The sequence below is a fragment of the Heptranchias perlo genome, chromosome 14, assembly GCF_035084215.1.
Source record: "Heptranchias perlo isolate sHepPer1 chromosome 14, sHepPer1.hap1, whole genome shotgun sequence".
Taxonomy (NCBI): domain Eukaryota; kingdom Metazoa; phylum Chordata; class Chondrichthyes; order Hexanchiformes; family Hexanchidae; genus Heptranchias; species Heptranchias perlo.
Window position 1 is genome coordinate 47,721,113 of NC_090338.1, and position 24,727 is coordinate 47,745,839.

General features: G+C 41.0%; 1 protein-coding gene and 1 long non-coding RNA gene across 3 annotated transcripts in view; one reads left to right on the plus strand and one right to left on the minus strand.

The window, feature by feature from the left end:
• neurl1b (neuralized E3 ubiquitin protein ligase 1B) overlaps window positions 1-24,727 on the plus strand; it is a 384,643-nt gene that overhangs the window by 47,659 nt on the left and 312,257 nt on the right. The window lies entirely within an intron of this gene.
• LOC137332509 (uncharacterized) overlaps window positions 21,319-24,727 on the minus strand; it is a 68,002-nt gene continuing 64,593 nt past the window's right edge. The window contains exon 4 of the long non-coding RNA XR_010965681.1: window positions 21,319-21,875. This is a non-coding gene — a long non-coding RNA (uncharacterized lncRNA). The remainder of the gene's footprint in view (window positions 21,876-24,727) is intronic.

The window sequence follows — 24,727 nt, forward strand, 5'->3', positions numbered from 1 at the left end:
TGGATATGGAATGTAACCATGTTATGGTCACTCATTCCAAGGGGATCCTTAACTAGGACATTATTAATTAATCCTGGCTCATTACACAGGACCAGGTCCAAGGCTGCTTGCCCCATTGTAGGATCAGTTACATACTGCTCAAGAAATCCATCCCTAATACACTCAATAAACTCTTCCTCAAGGCTGCCCTGCCCAATTTGATTTGTCCAGTTAATATGATAGTTAAAATCCCCCATAATTATAGCTGTTCCATTATTACATGCCCCGACTATTTCCTGATTAATACTTTTTCCAGCAGAGTTGCAACTATTAGGAGGCCTATATACTACACCCACGAGTGTTTTTTCCCCTTATTATTCCTTATCTCTACCCAAACTTTCATTATCCTGATCCTTTGTCCCAATATCTTTTCTCTGTATTAGTGATTCCTTCCCTTATTAACATAGCCATCCCACCTCCCCTTCCTTCCTGATTGTTAAATACCCTGGCATATTTAATTCCCAGTCATTGTCACCCTGCAGTCATGTTTCTGTAATGGCCACAAGATCATACCCATACGTAGTTATTTGTGCCATTAACTCGTCCATTTTGTTACGAATGCTACGTGCATTCAGATAAAGAACTTTCAAATATGTTTTGTGACGCTTAGTTCCTGCTTTTTCCTTTTTTAACACTTTACCTTTTACTCCATACCTTCTGTCCCTTCCTGACACGCTTTCCTCTGTCTCCCTGCTCAGGTTCCCAACCCCCTGCCACAGCTTTGATGCTGGGTTAATCGCCTTACACCTTCTAGTTTTTATTTTATCTGTCGTGCCTAAAGTACACTTTCTTTCCGCTGCTCTACGCTTTTCCCTTTCACTTGTTCTTGAACAACTGTTTGTACTATTTGTATTGTAGATTTCCCCTGGGTCTTCCCCTCTCTTGCTGCTCTCAACTTTATTCCCTTCTGACTCCCCGCTCACGTTCCCATCCCCCTGCCACTCTCGTTTAAACCTTCCCTAACAGCACCAGCAAACACCCCCGCGAGGACATTGGTCCCAGTCCTGCTCGGGTGTAACCCGTCACGCTTGTACAGGTCCCACCTTCCCCAGAACCGGTCCCAATGTCCCAGGAATCTAAATCCCTCCCTCCTACACCATCCCTGTAGCCACACATTCATCCTGTCTATTCTCCTGTTCCTATACTCACTAGCACATGGCACCGGTAGTAATCCTGAGATCACTACCTTTGAAGTCCTGCTTTTTAATTTATCTCCAAACTCCTTAAATTCACCTTGCAGGACCCCATCCCTTTTTTTAACCTATGTCGTTGGTACCAATATGGACCACGACTACTGGCTGTTCACCCTCCAGAATGCCCTGCAGCTGCTCAGTGACATCCTTGACCCTAGCACCAGGGAGGCAACATACCATCCTGGAGAAACACCTATCTGTTCCCCATACAATCAAATCCCCTATCACTATAGCCCTGCCACTCTTCCTCCCCTCCTGTGCAGCAGAGCCACCCGTGGTGCCCCAAACCTGGCTCTTGCTGCTTTCCCCTGATAAGCCATCTCTCCCAACAGAATCTAAAGCAGAATATCTGTTTGAGAGGGAGATGGCCCCAGGGGACTCCTGCACTACCTGCCTCGTCCTTTTACTCTGCCTGGCGGTCACCCATTTCCTTTCTGCCTGCATAATCTTTACCTGCGGTGTGACCACCTCACTGAACATGCTATCCACGACAGTATCAGCATCGCGGATGCTCCACAGTGAATCCACCCGCAGCTCCAGCTCCGAAAGATGGTTAGCCAATAGCTGCAGCTGGACACACTTCCTGCACACATGGTCACCAGGGACACTGGTCATGTCCATGACTTCCCACATAGTGCAGGAGGAGCATATCACAGGTGCAAGCTCTGCTGCCATGACTTGCCTTGGACTCTCCTCCCGCTCTAGGTCTCCCCTTTTATACTGTGCTCACCTCTCTGACTCTCCTGCCTCACCTGTGACGTCGCACAGTAGTTGTCTCTTGTTGCAGGTCTGCTGCTGCTGCTTTATATCCCCAATCTCAGTCTTCTACTCTCAGGTCCACTGCCACTCTGCGGAAAAAGTTCAGAAAAGCAAGGCAAAGCAGCACCTCCTTCCCCCACTGCACCAAGCTCACACTGTGCTGTTCACACTGAAAGGCCCCTGTATTTCTAGTTTGTGACTCAGATGAGTCAGGCCTGCCCCACCTTCAAGTACCAGTTTAATCTAGCTAACCAATTAACTTGCTACAGCAGCTCTCTCTGCTGAAGCCTGACAGAAACTTAAAAATTTAAACTTTAAAATTGAACTTAAACAGTTGAAAGCAATTGAACTTAAACAGTTGAAGCAATATGCACTAGATCTAAAGAGATTAACCCTTAAACTCCCACACGTACCAAACTCTCAGCAGCTCACACTGTGTTGTCCGCACAACCGTGCTGTTCGCACTGAAAGGCATGTACCATACTTTATTTCCACACAAAGTATTGTAAAAATGCCACAATTAGTAATATGCCCCATTTCACAATAATCATGAAATACATCATGGTGCCAAATAGTTTGATGTGTCTATAGTCTGATGTTGATTCTGTTTTTACTGTTCTCAGAAGCAAATGGGTTCAGATAAAGTAAATAAAGAGAAACTGTTCCCATTGGCGAAAGGGTCAAGAACCAGAGGACACAGATTTAAGCTGATTGGCAAAAAAAACAAAGGCGACATGAGGAAAACTTTTTTATGCAGCGAGTAGAACGATCTGGAATGCATTGCCTGAAAGGGTGGTGGAAGCAGATTCAGTCGCGACGTTCAAAAAGGAATTGGATAAATATTTGAAGGGAAAAAAATTGCAGGGCTACGAGGATAGAGCAGGGGAATGGAACTAAATGGATTACTCTTACAAAGAGCCGGCACCAGCTCGATGGGCCAAATGGCTTCCTTCTGTAACGATTCTATGATCCTCAGATTTTGTGTAATTTCAGATAATTTTGGAGAGTCTTAAAACAAAAGTCAAATTTTCTCTTCAAAAATTTATTCTGTTTTTTTTAAAAACCTAAAAATGCTGAAATTTTACCAAAATTCAGGTATTGACTGAAGCTTTCAAGGTTCATCCTTTGGGTGTGATGTTAAGCTACGTCTCTGTCTGCATGTTCAGGTGAACATTGAAGATGCTGTGCCACTATTGGAAGAAGAGTAGGTTGTTCTTCTGGTGCCTTGGCCAACATTCCTCCTAAACTGATCCCACCAAAGACAGATCATTCACTTCCTTGCTATTTTTGGGATCTTGCTGCTTTTTCCTACATAATAGACACTGCACTTGATCGGAGCCAAGATGGAATCTCAGCAGATTTCTAGACCATGGGTAGAAAAATGGAGTGAAACCTGGTTCTGCCGGGATTCTGGCCCATTTCTCCTGTACTGCCATTTCCCAGTGGGAGAGAGTTGTGGACAGATCGTCTGCCCATTCACCCTACATTAGGGAACCCAGGAATTGTGCCTAGTACGCCTTTAAAGTCTGAGAAGAACTCATGCCAACTGTTGAAGCATTTGCAAGGCTCAGAACCTCTTAGACAAAATTAATCGATCCCTTTGTTATCCTGGTAAATGGCATCTTTTGGAGCTGAAGAATTATTTTTGTTTTGATTTCTTCAGCCTGTGGAATGTATGGTGGAGTAGTTAACAGCCTTACAGTGGGGGATTGGGACAGGTGTTGCTGAACTGATCTTGCAGGTGACAGTGGCCTGCCTTAATCATGAAAATGATCCCACACTGGCAATTTATGATGGGACCAGAGTCTTCGGGCATGGGTGCACTTAAGTCTTGCTCCGCTACACTTCTGCCGGGAGCCAAGGGCCATTGGAACTTTGTCCCCATTAAGATGGTTGAGAGATGTGAGAAGGTGGTGTATAAAAAGGAAAAATAAATTGATTAAATTCAGGTGGTTGACTAAATATTCTCTGAACAATTTAATGCATCATTTAGGCCACTAAACATTCAACATATCTACCCTCAATCTCCATGCAGCTTCTAATCAAGGTGTCACTTCTCATTACTTTTGCTGCATTTTAACTGCAGTTACTGGTCTGAGAGGAGTGTTTCAGATAGGCAGTACCTGGTTTACACTGAGTGACTCCTGCCTAGCTGAAACTCTAATTCTTCTGTCCAGGAGAGAACTCTGCACCTGTATGGTTACACAGAGCTCTTCTACCAGCTCATGAGTGGCAGTACCTGCAATGTCTAAACATTTAAATTAACTTTTTAAACCTGGTTTGACACTACTGGAATTTAGTCTGGCATTGACTCACTGCGATTGACATAGCCATTTATAGGAAATGTAACCAAAATCATAGATTTTTTTTAAAGAGATAAATTCAATGCAAAAATTCAATCTCACATTTTGTGCAATGCTTTTTGACTTGTTAATTCTACAATCTACCAAATTACAGAAGGTATAAATATTTTTGTAGAATTAAAACTGCTATCTTTTTGGAATATTTTGAATTGTATAATTTAAAAATGAAAGGAATTATGCAATAGAATGTTTAGCATCTTTTGCTGACAAGTGAATATGAATGGTGAAAAATGGTTTCTTGACTGTTGCTGTCGAATAAATTTATCTTCAGTACACCTGACACTACGTTTGTTTACTGAAAATGCGCATATCTCTGATTTTTAATAACTTTTCAAATGAAGTAAATTTTCTGCATTGCCTTTCATTCTCATTCCTTTCAGTTTTATTTTTGTTACATTTGGTTCTTGACAGTGTATCAGAGATGTTGTCAAGTGCTGGATGGCAGATGCTGAAGGACCTCCCTATACGTGTGAGATGAATGTTTGCAATCAGGAACTGAAAACAACAGTTCTTCCAACAATGGTGCAACATTGCCACAAGAAGAATTTCTTCTGTGTTTTTGTTTTGAAGATATGAGGGTTGCATTTTCCTAGTTTCCCAAAGAGGAGAAAAGGCTGTGCCGAGTATTTTTGTCTCAGTCACAAAAGGTTGGAAGCAGTAGCTGAACATTGTACTTTTAATGAGTAAATGATGAAAACCCAAAAAGATGATCATAGATTTGAATACCAGCCAACAATTTCCTGGCTGCTGTATTGTGTAATTGGACTGAGTGACAGACTAATGGATATACATGTCCCAGCTGAATGGTAGCTGCAGCTGAGGAACCTCCTCTGTAGCTTTATCATGTGAAACCACATCAGTTTAATTCTTGATTATTTTTATAGCATTCCTGCTGCTGTGGAGATGTCCAGTTTGAGCTTCACAGCATTTGCTTGTGGCATAGATTCTATTCACTCCAACCCCCCTTTTAAATTCAAGGAAATGCACACATATAATTTGATGGATGATGGCAGAAATGGTCAAGTCCTAACAAACTGTATGATTTGTGTATGCTAGGAACTCCCATCTTTAAAACCTGGCTAAGTTGTCTTCATAAGCAGCAAGTTATCCTGAGACTGCTTTAGATGACAGTGTAATCATTTAAGATGTATCTTTCACTCCATTTTGTTCTATAATCTGTAATACAGGCAGAATTATACACATTTTTTACACAGCGAGTGGTTATGATCTGGAATGCACTGCCCGAGGGGGTGGTGGAGGCAGATGCTATCATGGCCTTCGAAAGGGAACTGGATAAGTACTTGAAAGGAAAAAATTTGCAGGGCTACGGGGAAAAGGTGGGGGAGTGGGACTAGCTGGATTGCTCTTGCAGAGAGCTGGCGCGGACTTGATGGGCCGAATGGCCTCCTTCCTTGCTGTAACCTTTCTATGATTCTATAAAACGTTGCTTCTTGTTAAAGTGGCACTCTTCTAGTGATCTTGTACAGTCCAGACTCTCTCAATTTGGGCCTTGACAGACCAGCAGCATTGTATCCATGTTCAGGGTTCAAAAATGCACAAACTGATTTAATCCAATGCTTTTGAAATTGAATGATAATGCTTTCATTATATAATGCAGTTTGGATTAAACTCCTGTTTGACCAATGTGCAATTTCAATGAACCATTTCCATTCAAAGATTCAAAAGGATTCAATTGTTATGGCAGATAATCAGATTGCCATACTAACCTTGATTAAATTCTAATTAATATCCTTCAATTTTCCAATGAGTGTAAACTTGGCACTATAATTTTACATAAACATTGATTTTTGTTGTGCAGTGGTTCACTTTGTATGCAGTCTCCTGTGCACTTTATGATATCACAGTGGGGGATTCAGCATTGCACATTAGTGTTAATGAGCTGTGCAATTGTACAGTTCCTGACCACAGGACATTTGATTGCTAAGTAGGGTTAAAGTGTTCAGGCACCACAATTATTGTGATTGCAAAACAAAATTTAGCAAGGGGTGGCATCTGAAGTACAGTACAACCTTGTCCAGTTTGATGGGTTGGAACAGACGTGAAGGGACTTGCATCCATTGTAGAATCCATAGAATTCTTGTCGTCTTGCCATCCCGATGGGATGTTAATTGTTCAAACAATCTTGCAAATACATTTTAGAAATAAAAGTAAAGATCATCTTGCAGTACAGTTATTTTCCCCTTGAAGCACAGTGTGGAAATAGTAATGACCTAATCTCTCTCAACAGCGGGTGATATGTGTGAAAGACACCCGAAGTGCAGCAGAAAACCAATCATTGCTTATTCAGCAAGAAACTTGTTTTCCCATTTTTCAGCTGGTACTTGTTAAATGAAGACATTTAAAATCAAAAAGGGTTTGTATTTACACTTCCTGCATTCAGAGAAACCCCACAGCAAACTTCCCAGTTAGCAACGTTATCTCCTTTTTTCTAGTATTAAGGAACCATTTACATCTAGATCATGAGGCTGACCATGCAGCCTTTCTACAAGGGTGGAAGAGGTGGTGTATCATCATTAATACCTTAAAGGTACTGCAAACAAACATTATTTGGGAGCTAACTGATCAAGCAGGTGTGGAGCCAGGCATCCATTCTGCGTTAACAAAGGATAGTTGTAGCCATGTATGGTGCGGAGAGAGAAGATTGTTTTTTATGATTTTCTTCTATGAAAGATATACCTCTGGGAGCATTGCAAGAAAATGAGATTCAGGCAGAATGGTGAATCTTGATCAGATATTTCGAAAGTATGGCATATGTGATAAGTTCAAATGTAATATGTTACTGTAGATAGCAGCTATGTCTTGTTGCTTCTTGGCTATGTTATACTATAAACAGCAGACCATTCAATGAGCAAATCGAGGTTTGATGAGTACATTTTCCATACACCACCCTATCCTCTTCAGCTGCTGGCTCTTGCTTATTATCATCTTTCTCTTCACCTCTGTCCTGCTGCAGTTGTGGTGCATTACCAAGGAGAACATGTCAATCTTTCACAATATTGTGTAGCATCTAGCAAATCACCACAATCTTTTTAACATATTTGAGGGTAAATTGTAAAGTGTCATGTGACTGATCCACCGTGTGGAAGTCATGGTTGAAGAATCCAAGGGCCCGATTTTACCAGGGGTGCGGGTTCCCGGCGGATGGGCAAGCGGGCGCGTTGGTAACGCGCCCGGTGAAATTAGTGGGTTTCCCGCGCGATCGCAGCAGGCAAACCACTAATTGGATTCACTTACCTGCTCCTCCGGGTTCCCCGCTGCTGATCTGTGCGTTGGGCGGGCTGCGCATGCGCAGTAAGATCTGTCAGCTGGAGGCGCTCTATTTAAAGGGGCAGTCCTCCACTGACAGATGCTGCTACAAATAGCAAAAATTACAGCATGGAGCAGCCCAGGGGGAAGGCTGCTCCCAATTTAATGATGCCTCACCCCAGGTATCAATACATGGGTTGAGGAGGAGGGGGAGGACAGAGATCTTCCACCCGGCGGGTGGGAGGAAGCGGCCCGCCTCCGCCACCAGGAAGGCCTGGCTCGAGGTGGCAGAGGGGGTCACCTGCGCCACCAACATATCGCCCACCTGCACGCAGTGCAGGAGGCGGTCCAATGACCTCAGTAGGTCAGCCAAAGTGAGTACACGTAGTCTTTCCCTTACACTCCATCTGCCACATCACTGCCCCCACCCCACATCTCCTTCGGCACTGCCAACACTACTCTGTCACATCACCCCTCATAACCACTCAAACCCCATCCTCATCTTACCTGCACCTATTCACCTCGCCTCTTCTGCGCAGACGACTGAGAGACATCAGCGATGTCCCCGGTTGCACCCTGGAAGGCTGTGGAGGAGAAGTTCGGGAGGGCAGTGGTGACTTTTACAGCGACAGGTAGGAAGATGGTGCACGGGCCAGCCAGGAGCAGTTCGGCATGAAAGAGGCTGCAGATGTCCACGACTACATGTCGAGTGACTCTGAGCCTCCATGTGCACTGCTGCTCAGAGAGGTCCAGGAGGCTGAGCCTCGGTCTGTGGACCCTGTGGCGAGGGTAGTGCCCTCTGCGACGCATCTCTCTCTGCGGTAGCCCTCCCTCCTGCTGTACAGGTGGATGTGTCACAGCACTCTGTTGTGGAGCTCCACGTGTCAGAGGTGGACGGCGTGGATGGCGAGGCTGGCGATGTTGTGCGCCCTCCGAGGAGGTCATGACTGCAGCTACGGCGGCCCCATCCGCAAGATGTACATCTGAGGGGGTCCGCAAGGTAGGCACATGTCTCCGGACCCTGGGGTAAGTGTGCAGGTTGGTGACTTTGACCGTCAGGAGGAGGGTGGTGGAGGCCAAACTTTGTCCCAAGTGACAGAGTGGCCTCCTGCAATGGGTGAGGATCTCCCCCCTCCCACCTGTCAAATGGACCTTTGCAGCTGCCACAGGCTGACAGCTGCAACACGTCCATTCGATCTGGGAGTGTTTCCCCCAGTGTGGGAAACAGTCCCATGTTGATCCAAAATCACACACAGTCCCTTAATCAGGTCAGTCAATGACCTGAAATAGCTGAGTAAATACTCTCAAGTGGCATCCCGCTGGCTTTAATTGCCTGCGGGATTCCCACCAGCGGGGGCTGCGCGTGCACGCCGGCGCGTCAGCGGGGAACCCGGAAGTGGGCGGGATCGAGGCGGGATCCTGTCGGGATCCTGGATTTCGCAATTTTCAAGGCCCCCCCGCCGAGAATGCACCCGATAGCGGGTGCTAAAATCGGGCCCCAAAAGTCCAATATGTATCTTATTGCATATCCGTGTGCACTTTGATGCTTTCAACTTTAGTATCAATCCTACGATGTATTATTGGTAACTCAGCTTCATTTTCTCTTGTGAAGACTAATGCAAACTAGCCATTTAAAACTTTTGCAATATTCTGCAAGTCCATCTGAATTTGCCCTATCGAATCTATTAATAGTCCAATACAGTACTTAATAGCCTTCTGACTCCTAACATAGCTGAAAAATACTTTGCTACTATGACCACAGTATCCACTATCTTCTTCCCCAATGTCCTTTTGGCGGCTTTGATAACCTTTAGCTGAGATCATTACCTATCCATATTCTACTGAGAAGCGGCTTAAGTCTGAGTGTCTTTGAACATTATCCATTAGCTATTTGCTTTGATTTACCATTTGCCCTTTCAACTCTAGGGACATAGGTATTTTCCTTTTGCATAAGGATGATTTTGAAGGCATTCCATTTTTCTTCTGTATTGCCAATGTCCCTGCCTAATCTGCCTGGTTCAAGTCATTTGCCATATTTGTTCCAGAATCTTAAATGTCTGAGATACTGTATGAGGTTAGAGGAACAATGCAAAAATCTATAGAGTAAAGGCAGGCAAGGGAATGTAGAAAGAGAAGGTTGTTGGCTTCATTTTAATATGGTGCATTTCTTACAGATTTTTCCTAAACTGGGATCTGATTGCGATGGGTGCAGTCTTGCAGGTGTTTATGGTTTGTAAAGTGGTGTTTTACTATGATTATAGTAGTACCATTAGTGATTGCTAAGAAAGGTAAGGACCTTATATTTTACAGCAACGGTCACCTAAAATCCTTGCTGGACAAAGGCCACAAAATAATAGCACAAGTGTTGGACATAAATTTGGAGAAGATACTTCTACATATTATTGAAAGGCAGATCGGCACACATTGCTGCTAACATCACCTGCCTCCGGGCCCCTGCCACTACTGCCCATCTGCCTCTGAAATACTCATGCACACTTTTGTCACCTCCCAGACGTTTATACTGCATTTCTTTCATCTTCGGCTTCCCACCCATCATCCTCGGTTAGCTTTAGCACATTCAAAACAATGCTGCCTGTATCCTATTCTACACCAAGTCCCACTTACCCATTAGCCCTGTTGCTGATAATCTACATTGACTTCTGGTTCCCTCAACCCTTCAAATTGAAAATTCTTATCTTTGTGTTTAAATCCTTCTACGGCCTTGCCCCATGTCCGTCTCGTCCAGCCCTATGACACACTCCATCTCAAAACTCTTCATTCCTCTGATTGTGATCCCTTGTGCATCTCCCCACCTTCTGCCCCACCATTGATGGCCACGCCTTCAGCTGCCTAGGTCCCACAGTCTGAAACTCCCTTCCTAAACCTTTCCTCAAAACATACTTCTTTGACCAAGCTTTTGGACACCTCTTTTAATCTCTCCTTCATTTTGGAACCCATTATTTTCCTTACACCTCAGTGAAGAGCTGTGGGATGTTTTTCTTTGTTAAATGGCACTTTAAAATTGTTCTAGTAGTAATATTGATCATCTGGCAATATTCTTAGATGTAGAAAAAGCTTTTTGACAAATACAGTGAGAACACTTGTTTTGTATTCTGGAGAAGTTTGGTTTGACCAATATTCATTCAGTGCATTCTGTCCTTGTATTCTGTGCCCCAGGCAATAGTTTGGCAATGTGTTCTCTGTGAAGCATTTTGGCATGTTTTCTACAATAAAGCCAATATCGTGAATACAAGTTATTGTATTATTTTTCTATCTTTTTAATTGAGTAGAGCTACTTGTTTCTCCATTGCTGCTTGTTGTTGGAACAGGCTTCATTAACAATTGAAGGAAAACTCTGGCATGCAGGGCTTGAACATGGATGGTAAAGAATTCCTGTGTGTAAAACAACATTGACTATGACAGTAGCAGGATGCTCGAGTCCATGTGGTTTGATCCATATTTTTTCTTGTTGGTTAAACTTGCAACATAAATAGGGCTGTTTCACCATTGGGAGAGAGGAATTCTGAATGCCTTGAACTGCTTTATACAGTAGCTGTCTACTGTAAATAAGATTTCAAGATTCACTGTCGTGTATTGATGGGAGCTGAAGAAATGTCCAGCTTGTGCACTGAACATCTGAATTTAAGATGTGGTTTTCATAAAGGGAATTAGTGTGGATATCTGCACGAATTAAGAAAATAATCTAGGTAAAGACTAGCAAGCAGAAAATAACAAAAATAAAAGTAAAGGACTTGAGAGAAAAGCTGAGAGGTATACTGTGAGCAGAGCTTCTTTGTCCACATTTGTCATTTGCATGCTTAAACTTTGTCAGCAGCACAGCAATTAATATATGTAGCTATTTAAAATATATATTTCAGAAATTAGTGTCATTAAACCTTTATTACGTTGTGCCTCTGCTTCAGTATTGAATACTGTGCCATGTTTCATCCAAACTGGTAAAAAGTGGTCATCAGTCTTCATCACAGATGTCCATATAAACTGACAAGGTCATTGTGGTCAAGGGCCCCTTTCAGGCCTCACAAATACAAAAGAAATTAAAAAGGAAGTACTGTAGAAGGAAAAGGACTGAATTGAGTCAGAGTAAATGACTCATGCAGCAATCCACCCACCTCCTTTGTGACAGGCTTAGGAACATTTCATTGTTTTGCGGAAAGAAGGTTATAATTTTGTATTCTATATGTTGTTTTCTATTTTTAAAGTCAGTGCTAGACAGATTACATAAATAATTTCTGTGATAATTTTACATTTAGAAACTGATTTGTTTTGTAGAGTATTTGAGTAAAATGTTATGCGTCAAACTTATAAATGCTTTAGTTCTCTTCATTTTGCAGAAATATAATTTCTCATTCATCTTTACTCTTAAACTTCTCACAGACATCTCCCTTAAATATATTCAGATTCAGTTCTTAAAAAGAGATTTATGACCGTGAAATGAAATATGTATTGCGTATTTGTGTTCTAGTTTCTTTTCTTTCCACTCACCACTAATGCCACCCACTGCTTTCCCCTTGAAAGTCACACAGTGGAATGCTTTAAAAAAGGTTTGTCTATATATAATATATATTCAATGCTGTAATTTTTATTGCCTCGATGATTTTCCAGGCTGGTGACATCTCAAACCCTAGCCATTTGTGTAACCTGAGTCTAACTGCATTTAGAAACAAACTGTTCTTGCACTGGTGACAGGGCCATGTTCCTGCACTGTAATATGTGCCGTGATTGAGGAACTGGCTTTTATATTTTCCTCTATTAGGAGTTTCTTACCTTAGACAAGGTCACTTGGGTAAGTGTCGAGGAGAAGTGATATATTTCCCCTTGAAGGGGAATATCTGAAAACTTTGTTGACTGGCAGTGGGCTCCGTTGCATCTTAGTGGTGATTACTGTAGGAAATTGGTGGATCTGGGATATATTGCTTGTGTCTTTCCTTGCTGAGTATGAGAGATGCTGTTTCAGGGGTTGGTACTCCCTTCCACACAGCCAACCATTCCTAACAAGAAGGGTGGCCTGCCAATTCCATTCCAGTAGGAAATGCACAAGGGCAGTGTTTAATGATCCTCCCCTCCTGGCAAAGTGCCTTCCCCTAGCACTTCAGCCAAATTAGAAACACATGAGAAAAATAATTGGAATAGAAGTCATGACGTGTCCTCTTCTGGCACATCAGGACCCCCATGGCGTTCTTTTGCACATCCTGTTGATTGGCTGCAGAGCAGTACTGGCAGAGGTGTGGGAGAAGATTTTCAGCCTCTTGTCTTGATCAGAGAATATGTATCCTGTAGGAAGTGCTAGGAATGAAAGAAAAATAACGACCTGACACACATAAAAAAGAACCAAGCTCTGACATAGATTTGTGGCAACAAAAAAAAGGGTTGCAGGGAGGAAGGGTTTCAGGCTACACTGAAATGACACTCAGGTCCTGGAGGGGAGTTGGCCTCACAGTGGGCATAGCTTTTTGTCAAAGACCCTCACATGAGAACTCAAATTAAGTGGTTGGTGAGAAACAAACATTGGCCTTGGATACCTGACAACTAGGCACATTGTAGACTGTCTTATGCCACACTAAAGACAGACGTACAGCTTATAACTAACAAGGAAACTGAGGGTTGGGACAAAGGCTATTAGAAGGGGTTACCTGGAGGCCAGGTAGGAGGACATGCTTGTATATGCACATGTCAGAGCCTACAATCATAGGTTTTCAGAGGGGCAAGCAGTTGCTACTAAAGTGTCACACTGTCAACCACTGGATCCACTGACTGGGGTTTGATGTTTATCCACAGAAGTTGGAAGGATGGTGCCAAAACAGTCATACATTTTATGGTGAGTTGTGCTGCACACCATGAGTTCAAACCCATTGTCAGTTGCCCAGTGACAAACTGGTGACTGTCCTCCCTTGGGGGGAGGGGGGGAAGATAAATGGTCGCCTAACAGGTAAGATGATTTCAGCTGGACAAGCAGTGGGAAGCTTGCTACTGATCTGGTTTGGTAGGTGACACACCAGTGATGGAAGATTGGAACTAAATCAGCTCTCCATGGAAGATTGCTACCTGAGCCAGGCAGGTCTACAGTACTTTCACACCTCTGCCAAGTCAGCTTGTCTCATTAACTGAATCCGAAGGAGTGGACATACCACTGGGGACTGGCATTCTTCCCACTCGGCTTCAGATAATCCTCCTGGGTAGGGCATCCTAGCTGGACAAGCAGTGGGAAGCTTAACGGTGATCTGCTATAGTAAACTGCACAGTTTTAGTTGTTCCTCTGTACACACTTCAAGGTCCCTAACCTTTGGCAGTGCTAACATGCACCTGCGGTCTCTTAATTTAGGTAACCAGAATGTACCTCTGTAAGGAAAGCATGTGCATTCTATATTGGGCAAACTGAAAACCCTTCAAGTGGGTTTAGATTTCTCAATTGCTTGAAATGAAGACTCTCCAATATGGTAATGGATTTCCATGTGTGTCAGAAATCCAGCTGACAAAAACCAATAAAAGTGTTCTTCCAATTTGGCTTCAGATAACCTTGGAAGCCAGTGCCTAACAGGTAAGATGATTTCAGCTGGACAAGCAGTGGGAAGCTTGCTACTGATCTGGTTTGGTAAACTGCATGGATTGAGCTGATATTAAATTCCTGTATACACTTGGGGAACCCAAAGTCTTGGCCAGTGCCAACCTGCGCATATGATCTCTGGACATTAAGTGAGATGTGACCCTATGGGAGATTATGCAACTCAATTTTATGTAAAATGAATTCTGTGTTGGTCACTCAATAGCTTTGCTTGGAGACTCTTCAGCATGGTGATGGACATCTGTGAATGTCGGGCACCTGACTGAATCGTGTCATGCTGTAGAACTGGGCTGATTCATTAAGTTGGACTACATTCACAATTCAATGGACTCTTTGGCATTCCTTCAATTTGAATATTACTACTATTGCTGTTATCATTATGTTTACCCTTGATGGAATATTGCCTATCACTTATTAAAACAACTGTCATAAATCAAGTTCTGTAAAGTTTGGGGAGGAGGTAACCAATACAAACATTCACATACCATACCAAACAAGGACATCTGTAGAGAAATCATTGGAAACATTAACTATAAAAGTAAAGTAGGTGCACTAATTCTAAAAGTAATCTTTACCATAATTTCACTACTGCCAAACCAATTCCTTGATCAAAGTCCACCTGAAAGATTAGACAATAATGGAATCTATTTACATAAATGTCATTGATACCCCCCCCCCCCCCACCCCACCTTGAGCACCCTTGTTGTTTTGCTCCTAGACATCTTTCTTTTCAACATTTGTTGTTCTAATCTACTTATGGTGCTCTTTACTTGAGTCATCCTCTTTACACTATATTTAGACGAGGAGAGCATATTCAGCTCAAATCTAATGTGATCTCTTGACACTTGGTCTCCCCTCTGTTGCGTTCATTGGGTCTTCATCACAGATGCTTGTACAGGTGGCAGGCAGTCAGATGTGTGTAACATTTGTTTGTTGTATTCCCTTTGGGCAGATGGTGGACAAGATTTTAATCTGACTGTTTACACCTGTCTAAATTTAGTGACATCATAATCCCTTTAACCACGCAGTGGGAAATAACAGTTTTACTGTGAAATCTGGACACAGTAAATAACTGGAAAGTTGCTGTGAATTTGTAACTAAATTGTTGTGAAAAAGTTTAAATTAATTGTACTAAAATGGTTTGAGAAGCTGGGAAGTAAGGATGCCCCTGTGCTGATGACGAATACTAGGAACATAGGAACAGGAGTAGGTCACTCAGCCCTTCAAGCTTGTTCTGCTATTCAGCCAGATCATGGCTGATCTGTATCTGAACTCCATTTACCTGCCTTTGATCCATATCCCTTGATATCCTTACCTAACAACAAAAACCTATCTGTCGGAAATTTCGATTAACCCAGCATCCGCAGCCTTTTGTGGAGAGAATTCTAGGTTTCCACTACCCTTTGTGAAAAAGTGCTTCCTGATTTTACTCCTTAGCTCTAATTTTAAAATTGTGTCCTCTTGCTCCAGAGTCCCCCACCAGTGGAAATAGTTTCTCTGTATCTACCCATCGAATCCCTTTATCATTTTAAATGCCTCGATTAAATCATCCCTCAACCTTCAAAACTCAATAGAATACAAGCCAAGTTTATGCAACCTGTCCTTGTAATTTAACCCTTTATTCCCCAGTATCATTCTGATGAATCTGCCCAGTACCCCCTCCAAAGCCAATATATCCTTCCTGAGGTATGGTGCCCAAAACTGAATACAGTACTCCAGATAGGATCTGACCAAGGCTCTGTAATACTGAAGCATCATTTCCTCCCCATTGTATTCCAGCCCCCTTGAGATAAAGGCCAACATTCCATTAGCCTTTTTGATTACTAGCTTAACGTTTGCAGCCGTAGAAATCTACATTTTATTGAATTATAGAAATGTTAAAGCCACATCCTCCCTCCAAATAGTACTGTTGATTACAACGGTATTCCCCACCCAATAATGAGAACCAGGGGAATCAATTCAAAACTGGTCCATTATGAGCTGCAAATGAGATTCAAATTTCAATACCTGCCAACAGTTGTTCTTCATATGTTTACTCTGGCTGTGTCAAATCATGTTGTACAATAAATGTTGTTGCTACAGATGGAGATTGTACATGTGTGCGCGCGGACACACACACACACACACACACACACAACCCTATATTGCAGAGATTACCTTATTGTAGATCGCTACATGATACTTTCACAAACCCAGTGTAATTGTACAGTGAGCATCTCTGTTTATAAAGAGTAAAATGTATTTCAATATTACACTGAATTGGAACGGATGTGATTTGTTCTGAGGGCATTATAGAACGGTTGTTTGTCTACAATATAAGTTGGGGCAATGGAGACATTCTTTGGGGAAAAGGATATAATTAGTACTGTCAGGGTGTGTATTCTTTCTATTTAGATCAGTCTCCTACCTAGCTGTTTTTATTTGTCCTGTAAATTGACATAGTGTGTAATAAAATGAATGAAAACTCTTAAGCTTGTTTAATTTTCTGTGTTCAATTTTTGCTGGCTGAGATTAGAAATGATTGAAACAGTTTAGAGGGAGCTAGGCCAAGTTTCAGGAATATTTCAGATGCATTTCAATAAAAGGTATTACTTTGAGACAGTGCAGTAGTTACAGCATACAAATTTATCCATGACCTTTTTAGGTGACCTGTGCGAAGCTGCTGCCTGTTCTTCATATTGCTAAGTGGAGGGTGTATTTGTTTATCCTTAATCTCTTATCTTTCACTTGTTCAATTTACTGTGTAAACAATTTCAGTTTTAATACAAATTTGCGGAAGTGGTTGCATATCCCAAAGGGAACCAGGAATGATTGATTGTTTCCTTGTAAAATAATCATGCACCCATTTGCAGTGTAATACAGTCGCAAGGGCCATGTGTAACCTTTTCCAATGGGTAAAAGTAGTGCACGGGAAGCTTCCTCTCTGTTCCATGCAGGATTGCTGGTGCTGCCTTCCAAGTAAAACAATTAAATCCATTCAGTCTGAAAACAAACCTTTTGGGTGGTTGTGAAGTTGCCAGTCACTGTTTTCAAAGGAATGGCTAAAAAAAAGTATTCTTTGGTATGCAGTCTAGCAAAAAGCCTCACAAGCACTACTCGACAATGTACTATCTCTGTAAACTTCATGTTTGATGTTTTGACGTTAGGTCTGACGTTTTCATAATTTCGTAGAACATTTCTGGCCAGTCTGTCTTGCAAAACAGTATAGCTTGTTTAAAATTCATTAAATGTTGCATCACTTCCAAAAATTGCTTGGAACAGTTTTACTTCAGAGCTGGTAATTACGGTGAGTGGACGCTTTTGGAAGAAAACTCATGTTAGCATATTGTGTTAATCACTTGGAAATCTCTTGTTTTATTCAAGTAATTTCCAAGCTGTTTTTTGGGGGTTTTGTTTGATTGTAATAAGAGGTAGATTTCTCCTCCTTTTGATTTTACTGAAACAATGGCTGATAGCCACAAACTGGGTCAAAATATACCTTGCTTACTGTAATAGTTTTCGGTAGGCAGGTTATTGAGAAATGATTATAGAGGTATTCCTACCTTGCAGATTCAATTTTAAAAAAAGAGCTGCTAATTGAATCTTTAACATAAACATGCTTTAAAAAGCTTGCATTGTTCGAGATAGTTCAATAAATACACTGAGCTGGAAAGTCCTGGGTGCATTTTAGGTGTTGAGACATCCAGATTTAGTGCCCCCCAGCTTATTTAGTAATGGGAAATGGAACAAAAATGGTTGCTTCAACCAGGATGCCAGCTGTAAGTATACCTTTTAAGAAGTTTTTAAATGACAAAAAGATACACAAATAACTTTAAAAGCTGTTATTTATAGGGAGTACTCCAGGTTATAGCTATTATGACTGTGTAGTATTTCCTTATCAGACATCACAGAATTTCTTATAAAGTATATGATTCTGATTCTTTGGAGAAAGTGTACTTGCTCGTCATACAAAAAATATTGAAATAAATAATTCAGTAATCCTCCTTTTGCCTTCCTACTTTAAAATCTATTTGGGGGTTCGGTAGTGTAGTGGTTATGGTACTGGTCCAGAGGTCATGAGTTCAAACCCCACCATGGCAAGTTGTGAAAAAATGACTGAAAGCTGCTGGATTGTTGTAAAAATCCAGCTGGTTCACTAATGCCCTTCAGGGAAGGGAGCCAACCATTCTAACGCAGTCTGGTCTACATGTGACTCCATTCCCACATTACATGGTTGACTCTTCATGTACAGGACAAATAGGGAATTGCAATAAAGGTGGCCAGAGATTGGCAATAAATGTAGCCATGTCAGTGTTGTCCACATGTCAATAAAAAATCTATATAAAATGGTCTGAGGGTATAGGTAAAATTACTTTTATGGATTACTATTGAGGATTACTTGTACAAGTCACTCATGACTTTGTGAGCAGTCCTCAACAATGAAATATTTGTTTCCTTTCTCTCCCCATCTCCCAAACACACCACATGACTATCCATCTACTTTCTGAGCTTTGAATTAAGTTATATTCGTAGCCACTATAGAGGGAACTCAACTTTCCCTCCTGTATTGAAAGCTTGATTCTGTCATGGGCACACAATTGTTTTCACACAATAATATCTTGTCTAAGATGTAGGTTTCAAAGCAGGATCCTTCAAAAGATTCCAAGGAATCGCTGAAGCCATTCGACTTCTATCTGTTGGTCCTCAGCCATCTGTATTTGTCAACATACTACCGTGTTTTTTTTAAAAAAGATTTCTGCAGAAATCACTCTTTTTCCTTGCTGGCATTGTTTCTTTTAGAAGTTAGGATAGGGGTCCACAGGAAAGTGTTTATATTTGTAGGGGGTCCCCACATAGAAAAGTTTGAACATCACTGATTGTTCTAAATGGACTTGAGTGAGGCACTTTGCTTTCTGTGTTACCTGATATAGAGACCTATTGAATCATATTTACTGAATTAAATTTTGCTGTTTTAAAATTGTGATGAGGGCTCAGTTTTTGTGTATAGTTGCCCATAATTCTGTGCACAGAAATGTAGCTGTACAGTGAAGAAGAAAACAAGTCTGTGCCTTTTATTTCTGCAAAACAAGACCATTTTTCCAATGTCACACCCTCTTGGTAGTGACTTTTCAGAAGACTGGAATTAATATAGACATTAAATCTTTTGGTAGGGATGTATCTAGCATTTCCTTGTGTTTTTCTGTTGGTGTGGTGTATATATATATATATATATATATGTTTTAGCGAATATACTTTTGATGGTAGAAATCTTTTTCTCTGGCATTCAGATTCAGTTTTGAGCACATACAATGTACTTATTTTGAAGTTAATTAAAATGGTGCACTATAAATCAGAGTTTTACCTACCTTGTTCAAACAATTGGTAGTAGACCAATGCCTTCTTCACAAAAGATTGACAAATTTGAAAGCACAGATCTGCTTAGGTACAGCACTCCCTTCATAATTTTAAGATCATATAATAAAGGCATACATGGCCCATTTACTACAGATTTGACTCGATTAAACAGATCTTGTTATAGGGTCCAAACAGCTCTATGTGATCTGCGTAAATAGCAGATAATCCAGACCATGCCATTTTAGAGATTTGCAATGTACTTGGAAATTCTTATCTCTTGAAAATTGATTGTGCCGTTTGAATTAAATTGTGCTCTTTAATTTGGCATGTTTAAATTGCCAGAAGCGAAGCTTTCCTTCTCTCCACTACTTGATTGCTGGTAAATCCGAGGAATTAATTAAAATCATATTTATCTGCGCAGGAGAGAAATATAGTAAAATAACATTCTAAATTGAAAATTAAACACTTGCCTAAGTACAGATAAAATAAATGGTACATTGAAAATTAGGTTTCAGTATTGCTGAATGAATATCAGATAAGACAACAAAGACTAAGATGGTGGCAGTTTGTCCTTGTACAACAGAATCAAAGGATTCCAAAACTGCATTTGTGCAGAGGTTTTGCTTGGGTGCCTGAATGAATGGTACCCTGACATGACTTGTTCCTTTGTTTCAAAATAGAACAAACAGGCCGGATCATGTTATCTATCACTTCAATTTGATGGCAAAGAAGTTATTTTTCAATTTTAAAATATTACAGCCGGAAATTCCAGAGTACAAAGCTGACCCTGACCAAGCTTTGCCATTAAAGGAAACCTTGGCCAATAGTAAACTGTTTCAAGTCCTTCCAAATGCTTGTCCTTTGGATAATTTTTATTACATGCCCAGAATAAAATGATAGCAATCTGAAATAGTTTACTTGGGATTTGTCCTCCATAGTTTGAGTAGAGAAAAATCAAAAATATGACTTGAGATTGCATAGGAGGTCCCAGGCGCACTTGTCTTTGCAGCATGAGTGGGCCAACACTGTTAGTAATTAAAAACAAAAATTGAAAATGCTGGGAACACTCAGCAGGTCAGGGAGAATCTGTGGAGAGAACACAGGAGCTAACATTTGTCAAAACTGTTAGTAATTAGTTTGTGACCCTTTTAACTTCATCATTTGACTATTGAATCATCCAACAACTGTTGTTGCAGTACAAGTTATTAAAACTAAAATCATATTAATTTTCAAGTATCAGAGCAATGATACACATAAATGCAGAAAACATATGGAATTAAATGCTGTCCATTACAATGTTTTAAGCCCAATCGTGAATCCCCTTGTGTTCATCGAATTGCTCTTTGTGGATTTTATTCTGAAGTGGAGACGGTTCCTAACAATGGAAAGCACCATAGCCTCCACCTAGTTTCCTGGATTTGCATTGCAGGAATGCTTGACAATTGTTGCCCATTAGGCGCCAGCATCCAGCACTCTGAGGCAAGTAGAGGGGGCACCGGGATAGAACTGGAAGAGATTCCTGTGCAACTGCACTCCAGGCACTGCCATGCATAGGCCCCACCAATAAATGTCGAAATTTAAAGTTTGATTTTTGTTTTTTTTTCCCTCTTCCCTGTGTCGAAAACTTAAACTTAAACTTATTACCTATTATATACAATGCAATAACTCCAAATAATTATTTCAGACAAGTAAGAATTTATTAAAAGAAAATTGTATACAAGGGAAGAGTGCTCTGAAGCAATGGTCAGAGCAACCTCTTCACTGAACAAAGGAAACAGCTCACGTTTATACAGTTAATCAGCCCTCCATCATGCCCACAGGTCAGGTTCACCCTCAGTTTGTTGATTTGTTATTCATAAGGGTACTTCACCTGCTTGTAGCCGTCTTCGGGAAAAGGATATTTTCTAGTCCTGGTCCATTTGGACCAAACTATCAACTCGTCAGTTGTTTCTTTCCCAAAGTTTATGTACATATAAGCAGCAGGTGTTCCCTTTGGAGGGATTTTGCATGCGCTGGCGCCCATAGCTTCTATTTACAATCGCTACAATATGTTACACAGCGATATAACGGTCGCCGATCCGCACTTGATAATTCAGCTGATCAGACAAGATGTCATGTGTTCTCTACACCTACTTTAGGGTCCTGGACTTCACGTGGGGTTAAAACCCTCTTTATATCCAGCTCAGGCTAGGTGCATGAGAGAAACGTCTGCTATTAGTTGAGTCAGCTGACTTATGATTTAAAGTCCAGAGTTCTGCTCCATTCCTGAAGTCCCGGTTCGGATTGGACCCGAGGAACTGGTAGAGATACACCAGCATAACCTCACCACCTTACAAGTTTCTGAGGATGTAAAAAAGGACTTAAAAGAATATCAGGACACATTTGGGTATCTGACACCCCTGTTGCCTAAATACTTGAAAGCATTACGAATGGAGATACGCCTCTCCCAGAAGGTTTATTATAACCTACGACACCTGTCTGCCCATGCATTAGGCCCTGGGGCACCCTGCTGTATTATGTTGCTGCCCCTAGTGGTGCGATCCACTGACACAGGCCTGTTTCCTGTATGGTGATGACACTAGGGCTGGAAAACAGCTGGGACGAGGAGGGCATCACTGGGTAAGAAGATGGCCAAGTGGAAAACCCAAGTCTACAAATTTAATTTATAGTTAATGTATTTGTTCTCATGTAGGTAGCGGGGTTTTAATTTCAGTGGAATTTTAAAACCCTTCCTTTACTGAAGGCAGTGAGTCCTATTCAGATACAGTACCATTGGTTCTGGCAGCAGTCTTCCTAGACTCACAGTTGAAAAATGGCTACTAGGGTGAGGTAGCACAGTGTCTGCAGGCTATTTGAGCATCTTGGGTATCACTGCAAAGCCTGGTCCTCTCCTCCTGTTTTATTATTTATACGGTTTTAATAAGCTTAATACAGTGTTGTGGATTACACATTCAAATACAAAAAGGTCCCAAAAGGGAAAAAGTTGGCAACATTAACACTTAAATTTAAAGTGACAAATAGATAACATGAAAACTCATACTCCCTTTTAGGAGCCCCAGCTCAGAACATAAAACCAAAGAGCAAAAAATCAGTGGGTATTAGTCAGGAAAGTTTTTATTTTTTAAATTTATTTTTCCACACTTCACAATCTAAGACCATTTTGTACATGTTCCACAGTTTTAAGTTTTAACCTGTCAAAAAAACACTAAGATGTTAATCACTCTGACTAAGAAGCGTGGGTAAATTAATTAAGTGGATTCCATATTTCCTTTGTCCTCCACAATAACAATTTGGAGGACATTGAACTGCATTTTAAAATTTGGTAATGCTGCTCCAAAACAGGACTGTGGAACATGATAGAAATTAATCTCTCAAACCTAGAAGTTTTGGTTTAATTAGAACGAGCTTTTTCAAATGGAGCCTCAGTATTGCTGGACTTGGGATCAAGTCTAGAAAATGTGCAAGGGACTGTTGACATTTCCACAGCTGTCTCAACATAAATTCGAGGTGAATGGGTTACAAGAAAGTAGTCACTCAAGCGTAAGATATCTCTTTATGCAGGATCTTTTAATGAGTTGTTACCAACTAGTCAACATGAAACTATGCAGGCAGACTCATGTGCCTCTGAAACATCAATTGCAAGATCCATCCCCCACATCTCCATTATTAGGTGCATGCTCACCGGACTCTTGGATGTAGAGATTAAGTTAAGTAGAAACAGTTGGAATGGAAATAAAAAACACCAATGTTGCCTAAGGCTGGGTAGCCCATGCCATGGTTTGGACACTACTTGGAAAGTAATGTGACTGAAGGTACCAATAACAGCTTCTACCTTCAAGTTGATCTTGCCGCTGCTATCAAATAGAGATGAAAACACCTTGATCTCAAATCTGAGATTAGTGCATTAAATGCTCAGTGTGCCAACTGAAAAAGCCCAAACCCTCTATTGTGGGAGGAATATCTGACTTTTTCCAGAGAAGTGAGTTGAAGGCATGACATGGAAGTACCAATAAATATTACTCCTGGTACTAGTCACGTTTTTAGAATTAGCCTGCAACTTCTCTGATGGAAGTTGAATTGACAGGAATGATGGCAGTGGCGGTGTTGTCATTAGGATGGGCCATTTACATGGAAATATTCAGAGCAATGTAGACGTTCAAGAAATTTACTTTAAAAACTCAGAGTTTAGTCAGACACAAGTACAAGTACTTTGGGATTTAAAAAAAAATTGGGCTCTCTTTATGGAATTGGCTGAAATAAATGTGCATCGGATTGTAAAAAAGTGAGACCCTGAAAGGGTTAGGTGGTGCCATCATCATTTCAATTGTCCTGACTGCTCAGTTTGTAGATTTGTATGGGACCTGTTGCTCCTTGTAGCTTGTTGGTGCGCTTTATTTTTGTAAATTTGGTGTCATAAAATGGAACAACTACAATTAGGACAGATGTCTCTCAATAAACTGTCTTGAGATTTTTTTTCCCTTGGCTAAACCTTATTTTGACACAGAGGGAGTATTTTTCTGAGTACATGCTGGAGATAGGAAATCTCGTCTGTAATTTTGGAAAAACAGTTGTCAAAGAAAATCACGGACAGTGCATCTGTGATTTTCTGATATGTGCTGGTGGTGAGTGATGTTCTCTGCTTGGAAATGGACCCTCATATTGTTTAATAAAGCTTGTGCACTGTTTAATGCATTTGTGTGAAATTCCTTTGTGCATTTTTTACAAGTAATTAATCCAAGTATTTAAATTAATGATTGGTTGCAGTTAAATTAGCTGACAAAGGAAGATTGTGTGAATGAGTTATGCATCACACTACTAGAGGAAATTAAAATGCTGAAGAAATGGCCAAGAAAATTCTTGTAATCATTATCTCTTTCTGCTTGCAATCTTAATAAAATTACATTTGAACATTCTGCAAATATTTACAAATTAATGGTCAGTTATGTCGAAATGACAATCATACCACTCCTTTTAAGGAATTTAGCCTTTTATTACAATTTGCAGCATGTACACTTATTGAAGGTAATGGCAGACACTGAACCCAGAGCAGAATTTTCATTTGTGTGCATTTCCTAGAATTCTGCATCTCAATTATTTAAATAAAACAAGGAGGTTGGTTGATGCAGCAGATTAGTTGTTAATGTTTCATCTCAAGAATCTGGATTCAAATCCACCCAGACTGTTGTAATTTT